Source organism: Solanum tuberosum, unplaced genomic scaffold (genome assembly GCF_000226075.1).
Source record: "Solanum tuberosum cultivar DM 1-3 516 R44 unplaced genomic scaffold, SolTub_3.0 scf00123, whole genome shotgun sequence".
Taxonomy (NCBI): Eukaryota; Viridiplantae; Streptophyta; class Magnoliopsida; order Solanales; family Solanaceae; genus Solanum; species Solanum tuberosum.
The window spans coordinates 1,360,370-1,369,374 of NW_006239048.1; the positions used below are offsets into that span (position 1 = coordinate 1,360,370).

The window sequence follows — 9,005 nt, forward strand, 5'->3', positions numbered from 1 at the left end:
CTAGAAATTGGATATAACGGAAAATTACCAAAATAGCCTTGGTCGTCCGGTCGGCTTCACTCTTCTATATAGTAATGTGGGTTACCCATTACCAAAACTATGGAAGCAATAGAGGTCCAAGACTCCATGTGCAAAGTCCCAAACATTGAAATAGTTCAAAGTTATACTATTTTTCATCTTGCCATATACTGATATACATGTACAAGATTTTCAAATTAAATATTAGGTAGTCCCTTGTGCCATGTCCCAAACATGAAAAACAAAAAGAGTTCAAACTTGGGACTATTTCACAGTTTTCCATATATGTATTAAAGATTTTAAGTATAAGAGAAGTATCGAAAACACTCATGAACTTAGTGTGAATTATTAATTTCATCCTCGAACTATGAGAGTCTTAAAAATACCCCTCTACTTTCATGTTTGCTAAACGTGTCACAAGCCAAATTGCTAAAATATTACTTAGCAATATGAGGAACTATTTATTTGCAAAGACTAAAGTTCTGATATATATTCAAGAAATGTTAATAAGTTGAAGGTACAACATTGTAAGGATCACCAAATGCTGCAACATTGCCTGGCCTTGAGAATACAATCTACAAAAAAAAAATGGATCATGCACCTTTGAGTTGTTTTACTTCTCAAACTTGGTGAAACAATATGTTTTCAAATGAAGTAGTTCACATAATTCAATATGATACAGACATAGTTTAAATTTCACCGCGCAAAAAAAGAGATTTTCAAAGAACATGAAGCGGTACGTTAAAAACATAGTATGTAATGTTTTGTACCATCTATATTAAAATTTTAGAAGAGGCAGTTAACATAATTCGATCAAAATTGCTCACATTTTACACCTATGAGAAATATGTTTTGAAAGATTTATCACCATACCTGATAATCTCCTAGCGTGCACGTTTTAAATCCAGCAGCACAGTAGTCAAAGTAGTACTCCCATGTCCTGACGAACTTGTCATCGAATCCCAAAGCACGAATTTGGCTAGTGACACAGTCAAGATTCAACATTTAGAACTGATCAAGCTATATATTGTTCATGAAGGAAATAATGGCTTTAACTCCGCGGAGAAGGCTGAGGACTTATTTTGGTTATGTTACGTTACCTTTTGTTATTCAGGAAGTTTTTTCGCCAATATCTCAGTGTCTGATAGTAATGAATTCCTATATCTTCCAGGTGCACTACACTGCATTTATATCATTTATCAAATGCTTTTGAAAGATTGGCAAGCATGTACGCTAGTGCAGAATCACAAAATCAACTCTTTGTTACCATAGTCTGGATGCAGCAGCCATAGCTGATGTTACTCGACTTAGTGCAGGCACACATGCACCTGGGAATATATACTCTTTTATGAAGTCTGAGTTTTGTATGTATTCTGAATACCTCACGTCTGGCGTTGAAATGAACTAAGGAAAGCCAACATTTGTGATAAGCATCATAAAGAAACAAGGGTGACATAACAATGAAGGAAATTAATGTTGGAAAATGAACCTCGTATTTGAAGAAGAAAAGCCTTCTAAAGATTTTCGCAATATATGAATTATCTTAATATATGCTATGCTAGAAGAAGTCTTAGAAGCTCCTATGTTGTATATTACTTTCTAACTCCAATGTAGTTAATCTTTTTATGTAAAGAAAGTTGGATAAGTAAAGAAGAATGCTTTCATCCACTTGTCTTCAAAGGAATTTGAGTGATTTGAGAGTGCTCCTTCTTTCCTAATTTTCTAACAATTGAAGGGAAAACGTGAATAATGTGAAACGTGTTGAGGATTCACTTTAATTCATTACCTGCAGAACAAGGAGGCCATCTTCTGCTAGTGCAGATTCACAGCAAGTAAAGAATTCCTCCATAAACTCGTGACCAACAGCTTCTAACATCTCGCTGAAAATGATTATTAGAACAATTATCACACTGGCTTGACTTGTAATAAGTAACACAATATGTCCAGATGATAGATGGATAAAAGCTCACCATGATATAATCTTGTCATATTTGTCCTTATTTGGAATTTGGCGATAGTCACATAGGAGAAATGTTATTTGATCCTGTGAAGAAGTTTCATTGAATTGAAATTTTAATAGATAACACTAGCTCTGAAATTGCCCAAATTTGCTTCAAATGTTAAGCAGCATATAGTGTTCCCATGTTAATCACTTCTTCGTACAATTGTGGGAATAAAAAGACACCGCAAAAGCATTAAGTTGTGCGTAAGTTGGCCTGGACAGAGCCATCATTAGAAAAAACATTTAGGTTAGAAGCAAGAGAATGGAAGAAGGTTTAGTTCACGAAGTGGAATTTCCTAGTTGCTTCAATCAGTTGCCTCAGCTTATAGCAATTATTTTGTAGCATGAACTTAATGTTAGTCAACAACAGCATATCCAGTGTAAGCCCACAAGTGGGATCTGGGAAGGGTAGAGTGTATGTAGACCTTACCCCTACCTCGTAAAGATAGAGAGGTTGTTTCCACTGATCCTCGGCTCAAGTAACACATCTCAAAGCAGTTTGAAAAAGGAAATACGGAAATGAAAGCAGAACCAACCACGAAATAAAGCTTCGTGTGAGTTTCATGTTAGTCATCTAGAAAATTTGAAGCCTCCATTGACATTGTAAGTACTATACCTGAAGTCCTGCTTGCTCAACTCTCAACTGTGCATACTCCAGTTGCTTCTCCGAGAATGTTATACCAGTATATTTGCATCCTGTTTGCTTGACAACTTCCATAGCCAAAGTTCCCCAACCAAATCCAATCTCTAAAATGTGATGTTCCTTGCTAATTTTTGCCTAAACAGAATCGAGGAAGCAGAATCAATTTTTTTCTGAAATTTATTTAGCAATTTTTACTTAGTTGATGACTTACCTTTTCAATGAGTAGAGAATTCTTTCTCAGCTGTGCAACTTTCAGGTCTTCATCCTCACTCTAGAAAAAAAAAAAAAAACTAGACCATTACTTTGGGAATGTAGCTTGACTAAGAAGAAGAAAAGTGGCAAGCTAGGTTGCTCGGACTCTTCAAAAATGTCAAAGGGTGAATGTCAGATTCTCCAAAAGTAGTGCATTCTTGGAGAATCCAACACGGGTGCAGCATCGAAAGTGAAGAGTCCAACTTAGGTGGCAAGTATTTAAAAGTTTGAGAGCTAACCTTGAAAACTGCACATGAGTATGTCATTGTCTCATCCAAAAAGAGTGAGAACAGTTCATTACTCTGGAAAAAATAATTAACACCACAATGCTTATAATCCAAAAAATGGAAGCCCATTTTAGGGAAAAAAAATGTTACATTCTTTGGGAGATATACTATGCAAGTTAACTAGATACCAGGTTATAATGGAGAGAAATATTCCGACGAGCCTAAGTCAGGGTGTTTCGATTTGAAACGTGTCGAATGAAATATTTTGCAGATGACAGTGCTGCAGTAAAAAGCAATGGTGTCCACCAACCTCTAGAGCCATGAAAAGTGATGAAGAACATTAGCATATGAACAGAAGTTTATATTTCTTGATTTCAGGCCAGTAAACTATTTTACCTTTTCTTGCTAGATGTTCTAACAGATGCTTTCAAATCTCTGTTTGCAATAAATATCTGCAAAAGAACTCAGGGAAGCTAAATATCAACCAAAAGCTATTCACAACGATAACGAGTCATTTACTCACCATGAAAAGATTAAGAAGACCTTCATTCTTATCAACAAAAGAAAAATCCCCGTGAATAAAAGCATCGGCAAGACCTAGATCAGCTTGGGTTGCAACCTGTAAGAGATGTCACAGAATTTGCCTTCTGAGTATTCTTTTTTGGGTTTAACTTTTTAAGAAAAAGAAGATTTTAAGTTACCTTCCAGTAAAACTGCATATTATGAACGGTAAGAGAAACTTTGAGGGAGCATTTCCTATCTGTTCCTTGGAAGGTAAAAATTGTACCTCCTTCCAACAATCTGTATATACATGTAAAATTATTATCAAGGTATCTTTAATTATCAGAAAAGAAACTAGGAAATCTTCGAGTAATGAAATAAACCACGATTCACACGTGTTTCGTTCTGCAGAATGAATCAAACAAGTGTAGTTTCTCAATAAATTAGTCATTCTGCATGTTGCTGCCACTCAAATAGCAAGATCACATATGTGATAAATAAGAAATAGAATCAATGAAATCTGCCAGTATTTCGAGATTGAAAGTAATACAAGATAAAACAATCATCACTCACATTATGCATCCTGTTTGAATGTAACTTTTGAAAAATCTAGTAACGAGAAGGCGTGCTCCAGTTTCAGGCCAGGTTGGTACCAAATGTTTGAGGTTGTAAAGAACACTACAATTCCTTCTAAGCATACCATCTGCAGCAACCGCACCCGCCTGAGGAGGAGCAAAGATGTCACAGTCATCCACAAAAGCTGCAAAAGACTCCAAATAGTTTTCTGAGTAAGTTAAAATCTTTATTTGCAGAAGTAGTACTACCTTTAGTCCATTCACATTAGAGCCATAGCCTGAAAGTATTGCAATAAATACACATCAATAAGCAGTGAAACACAAACTGAAAAATAAAGTGTGCACTACAAGTGTTACAGATCGCTTTCCTTTAACCTTATGCGGAAAAATGCAGTGAATAAAACAAGACATTAGAGGTTGTTGTAATCAGTAGCTGGCATTGAGTAGAAATAGAAAGAAAACAAAGGAACATTTATTGTGAAGCAGCTCTGCATAAAAAGAGATTCATACCGTGATATGCTCCACAAAACCATATTCCTCTCTTCCCTTGGATTTGATGTAGCTCACGTGAAGCTTTTGATGCAGCAACTGAGGGGACTAAGTGTCTTGTTCTCCATTTAACCAATGTATGCTCTGGTGTGTGAGGAGGATCGACAGTAACGAGATAAGGCAGCTTTGATTCACCAAGATTCTGTAACTTTAAACAGCTCATAAATTAAGAGAGCAGTTACAAGAGAAAAGACTCCCCACCGAAGAGCATTATCTTCTAGATCACCAAGTTCCTAAATCACTGAATTCCATAACACACCTGGATTATATTGAGCCAATATGTCGTAAATCCTTTATTATTTATGGTTCCAAAAAAGTTACAAGCACTCCATACTGCCGGGTTGCGAGGCAGGAAGGTTTTGTCATGATGAAGGAAAGTATCACTGTTGTAGAAGAAGAGAAAATGATTTTGCCTTTCGACATCATAAAACTTATAAATACTGGACAAAGAAGATGTAACATTTCAACATGATATTTAGAGCTCGTGGTTGGAATTTTAGATGCGGAATTACTAACTGTTTTAATCTTGGCTTCCAGTACCATTTTCATAGTATCTCAGAATAGCAGGCTGTAACTGTTAATTCAACTAAAACCAGCCACCATTAAAACATTCATTTTAACTGATCTTCACTAAAGCACAAAATAGAACTCCTCTAATGATAGAAAATATGTATATTTTGTTACCTTTTCTTATAGGTAAAAAAAACAATTAGTACCTATAGACATAGTGGAAAGCACTCAGTATTCTTGTTTCATCATTTGTTGCCTCTTTGCCTAACATTTTCAGAGTATGTGGTGCATGTACAGCGATTATGCATCCGTCATATACTTCTGTGGCACCATCATTGCAAGCTATGCTACAACCTGCAAGGGCTCTTTCTTTTACACTTAGAATCTGGACTAGTTTCTAACTATATGATAGCGAAAATAAATAATGTATATGAACTCAAAGCTAGACCTTGTTCATTTGTCGATACAGAATTTACTTCACAACCAGTTCTTATTTGGCAGCCTATTTTCTCAAGTTCCTCCTTAACCTGCGTTCGTTAATTCCCCATTAAAGGATGAACCATGCTTAACAAATCTTGCAAGAAAGTGAAAATTGGTAACTATGAAAAAAAAAAAATCACCCTGTTGACATATGTATGTGATCACCTTCTTATAGTGAGCAATTGAGGGAGACCAAAGAGCTGTAACGCAAGAACAAAACCTTCCTCAGGCACTTTAAAGATATGATACCTGGGCTTAACTCAACCCCAAAAGCTAGCTCATGAGGAGAGGATTTCTCAAGTCCATATGAGCAGACCGTCAGCTCATTCCCCAATCAATGTGGGACTTTAACCCACTCTAACAGGCACAAGATAAAATGATATAGCTAATTCAAATTCCATTTATGTAAGAGAATAAAAACCTGCAGAAGATGGTGGTCGTGACAAAATGAAAGAATGGAATAATCAGAAAAGCCCATTACTCCTTCCGAGCAGCAGGACCAAATTGAAGCACATATGGGAACCTGTGAAACATAATTGCTTGTTGCAAGATTAATATTTTGAATGAAAAAAGTTGCTCGGATGGTAAGCACCCCTCACTTCCAACCCAAAGGTTGCGAGTTCGAGTCACCAAGGGAGCAAAAGGGGTGGGAGCTCCTAGGGAGGGTAAAAAAAAAAAGGCCAAATATATACAAGTATCAAAATAAACAACAAGGACAAACAGCAGTGTCACCAGATAAGCCTTCTGAAATAGCTCCGAGTAGCCATGTGACCCGATAAACTGCCCTAATGTTTCATTGCAATCAATGTCAGGATTGTTGTCCAATTCTTCAAGGTAACTGCAATGCAGTAAGAAACGTAATCGTGATGAAATAAATTTCATTGAAGATAGCTCTTTTGCTTGACATATAAATAATGAAAGTGCACAAAACAGAACAATTGAGTCCATTTCCTTCAAATGAATGATGTTCAAATGAACAAAAAAGATTTTCTGTGCACTAAATTTCTAATGATATCAGTAAATCAACAAATTGCGCAAACATTAACAAATACTAATAAGAAGTCACAAATAGTAAAGATAAAACGCTATTGTTACCTAATAACATCCTGCTTGAATCTGATAAATTCTCTAATCATTTGCCAAAAATATGGATTCAAGACATTCTTTTTCTGCGCAAACAAACTATAGAATCCATTTCGAGTACCCCATTCACAACCACGGCCTTGGTCTAAGCTCACTGAGAATGACATATCAGAGATTTCCATATCAACTCCAAGGAGCTCGAAAAATTCCATCAGGTTGGGATAAGTTACCTGTCAAATACACATGAGAGTAAAAATGTTAGCTTTTAACAAATTTAAAGGATCAAAATTATTCAATGCATACGGGACTATTTGAATTGAACCTACTCGCAAATATAAGAAACCATTTTTCTCTTTACTAATTAGTTAAAACTACTTTTTCCTTACCACTTTTTTCTAATTTCTTACAATAAATTAGAAATTGAAAATGACTTGAGTTTGTCTTCGTTCCATCTATTGGATCCTAAATACTCTTAATATAAATTTTCGGATTAAAAGTACCCTTCCTTCCACCTATTTAAAACCCCTCCCCTTTCATGCACACACTCAATTTATGAGCAACTTTAGCATTTATCAATAACGCGCATTTAAGTAAAAATAAATAAATTCTTAATTACAACTAAAGTGATTTGATCATTTTATAAGCTTACTCAAACAGCTTCTGATGGTACTTACACGATTGAAGACCATAAAGCCAAGGTCAAGATCGACGCCATTGATGGTAACGGTCATAGCATGGCCGCCGAGATAATGTTCCTTCTCATAAACCACAACTTTGACTCCAGATTTTGCCAATTCATATGCAGAAAACAGTCCACTTATATTCCCCCCTACAACTGCTACTTTCATGTTTAAAACATATATAGGCTTCGAAGATACAAACTGCAAAAACAATTAATTACGAATATATGAAGATGTAAAATGAGAGATGTTAAAACTATATCATGAGTTACACATTCACTCAAAGTTGGATGAAACATTGGTGTATTGAGGCATAAATTTATAATGGATGAAAAATTAAACATACAAAATTAATATGTGATAAAATACTTGCACTAGCTATAGTGTCACCTATCTATATCACTTGGTCCTAGTTTATAAATAAAACACATAATATATAAACATCTTTAGCTGACAACTATGACCTTTAACTTTGGGTGTGCATAAATAGACACTTAAACTTGTATAAAATTGAACAAATAGATATATTCGTCTGACATGACAATATTGTGTCATACGTGGCGTCCTACGTGTATTATGTAGGACACGTGTGTCTACTTGTTTAATTTTATACAAGTTTAAGTGTTTACTTGTACACACCCAAAGCTGGAGGGCATATATGTCAGTTGAATCCAAGTTAAAGAAAATATTTATATATTATGCTTAATTAAAATGAGTCCATATTTTCAAATCTTACCCAATTTAGAAAGACTCAATTCAATTTAATTGTGGCCATTAATGTCGTAATGCATATGTAATTTACAAAAAATAAATTGTCATATTAATGCAGAACAATGACTAGTGTTACTTCTTATTAAGTGTGATTAAACCACTCATTTAATCTAATTAATCTTCAATCTCAAATCAAGATATATAGTGACTTATCAAAGAGATCAATTTTCAACGGAAAACATTTTCCTCTAATTTCTGGAAAATACTTCTTTTGACAAAAGCTAGATAATTTGTCATGTTATATTTTCTTGAAAATAACTTGTATTGAATTATTGTAACTTAGAGTAACATAATTAGTAATTACGGCTGAAGACATAATTAAATAAATAAAAATATGTCCACTCCAACTTCCAACTGCTTAAGTTTGGTGACTAGCTATTTGAACTATTATTAAGCTTTAAACGTTTCTATTTTAACTATCTTGATTATCATATAAAATTACTCAAACACCCTCTAACCGTGCTTACCCGATTGAAGACCATAAAACCAAGGTCAAGATCAATGCCGTCCATGGTGAGGGTCTTAGCATGGCCACCGAGATAATTTTCCCTTTTCGATATTACTGGAGTAGTTTTAATGTTACATGAAAACAATATTAATGGTGTCGATGATCAAATTTATAATGGTGACAAATGTATTAAATTTGTAGGATTGATTTCACATATGATTCGCTCAACTAATAATAATTATGTCAGAAATCAACTCTAAATTTGT

General features: G+C 34.8%; 1 pseudogene; it reads right to left on the minus strand.

Annotated features, from left to right (window-relative positions):
* Positions 1 to 364: 364 nt before the first annotated feature.
* LOC102587288 (uncharacterized) lies at positions 365 to 7,788 on the minus strand (annotated as a pseudogene).
* Between the last annotated feature and the right edge of the window lie 1,217 nt (positions 7,789 to 9,005).